Genomic DNA, 2,230 nt, shown 5'->3' with positions numbered 1-2,230 from the left:
CCTTCCTGGTTCCTAAACTTCGCCTCAGGTGCTGCCTCAGTGGCTGTGGGCCCCTGGGCTGAGTAACTGGTATTCAGTGGGGGCCAGTGGAGTCCTCTGGAGAGGGCGGGACTGGGAAGGCAGAGGCGTTATAAGGATCAATGCACATGATTGACAAGACAATAGCATCACAGGGGCTGAGGTGGAGACCTCAAAGGCCAAGGCTCCATGGGGGAGGCTGAGAACCTGCCTTCCTCCTTAGGATGGGTGGGTGGCTTATAACCCAGGGAAGAAGGAAAGTCATCCATGTAGATTTGCTCTAAAATGCAAGGCCTCCCACATCCTGGGTCAGCTATCAAGGAGAGTGAGAAATGGGCTCTGAGATCAAGCCTGGTGTAGTGAAAAGAACAAACTCTCTCTAGGCCTGGCTTCAGACTAATTCTAAGACTAATTCAACGAGGGGTTGAACTAGTTTAGCAATTTTCAGGCTTTTTCTGCCGTTGAAGCTCAAGCTGGATCAATGCACTCTGCAGCTAAACATCAAAGGTCTCTCTCTCTCTAGACTTCGTACAGTAACAATGACAACAATGATCATCAACATACAGTATTTTCATAACGTCTTCCCCCATAGACAGCTCTGAATCAGCGATGACTGCCACCCTCAGTGTTAGAACACAGTACAGCTGATATCTGATTCTGGAAACAATGCCTATCTAATACATTTAAGATGAAGCCTTCTGTCTGTGGAATGTGGCTTTCACATGTTTTTCCACTTGGATTCTGGAAAACACAGGCCCAGGTGGACACTGATGACTCTTGCAGTGTTAAGCCTGCTTCCTCCTAGGGTTTTCGGAGAACAAAAGATGTAGATGGGGACTTGTGGGATCATGTTCCTGCTGATCGTCCCACCCGAGGGTACATCTCATGTGGCTGTGTCCCTCGAATCAAGCAGTCATCTCAAGGACCTTCTTTGAATCCCTCCGTGAGAACCTCCTTTGTATGGGTCCCACATACCAACAACCCATACTCAGCAAGGAGTGTGTCTGAGTGTGCCTGGAATGAATGGACCAGGGTCCCCTCCTAGGCTGGGCTGGTAAAGAGAAGGAAATGGAATTTGAGGCTGTGTACCTACCCCATTAACTTCCTGCCTTATAGATCTGCTTTGACTGTTGGGTGATGGTATGAGAATCAGGAGAGAATTGGCTCCGCATCACTGGGCTCCACACTTTCAGACAACCCATCCTCCTATGCCCTGAGGTGTGGAATTCTCATGTCTGGTTCTACCTCCAACCAGCTGGCTTGAAGACCCACTTGGAAGCTGATGGTTCTCCTTCATCCCACCCTGCCAGGTGGACAAGAGGTGGCCCCCACAGGTGTGGGGGAGGCACTGCTGTTCCAAATGGGGGCAGTGGAGATGCTGAGCTACTTCTGGGTCATCCTTGGCAATCAGAGGGGGTGAGGCCCTTAGGAAGCCAAAGCTGGAGGACCTGCTTTCCTGGGTAAGGCACTGGCAGGGTGAGGAATGAGGATTGGGTTGGGACTTATCTGAAACTTGAGGACAACTTGGTCTTGTCACATTTATGGCTGAGAGGAGAGGTCCCCCTCTACCCACCTATAGCTCCAGGCTAAGGAACCCTGTCTGAGCTTGATGACAGAAACAGATTGGGCCTACATTCATTGCCTTTCTGGGGGGCTGGCTTTGTCTATTCTTCAATACCTGGACCCTGCATTCCATCCCCTGGGACCTCTTTGCAGGTGGTTTCTGGGTCAGTGGCTCTAGGGTGGTGAGGAAGCCCCCTGTACTAGAGATACTGACCCTGAGGGACCACCCTGCCAAAGTCTTGAAGGCAGGAACTGCAGGGCTAGATGAGTTCCCCTCCATCAGTGTGGTGGTGTATTTGGTCATCCTTGGCAGTGAGTGACCTAGGCAGGACATGTGTCGGAAGGCAGAGGGAAGAGGTTCCCACAGTGGTCCCCTGTCCTGGGACAGAACAGCATACACTGGTGGCAGGATGAGTTGGGGTGCAGTGGGGATTGTGGAGAGGACTGCATACCCTTTGTGGGCAGGGGTAGGGATTTTCCACAAGGCTCTAGGTAGGTGGCTCTTGGGTGGGAGGAGGTACAGGTACCTGTCCCTGAGGAATGGGTGCATCTATCCTGCCTCCTTCCTCTCTGCAGTAGCTGCCGTCCCTTAGGGAGTAGTGGGGGCATCCCTGGGTCACCATCCTCTGCTCTATGTCCTCATTTGAGT

The sequence above is a fragment of the Nannospalax galili genome, unplaced genomic scaffold (assembly GCF_000622305.1).
Source record: "Nannospalax galili isolate Female #2095 unplaced genomic scaffold, S.galili_v1.0 scaffold841, whole genome shotgun sequence".
Classification (NCBI taxonomy): domain Eukaryota; kingdom Metazoa; phylum Chordata; class Mammalia; order Rodentia; family Spalacidae; genus Nannospalax; species Nannospalax galili.
This window is presented reverse-complemented; position numbering follows the sequence as displayed.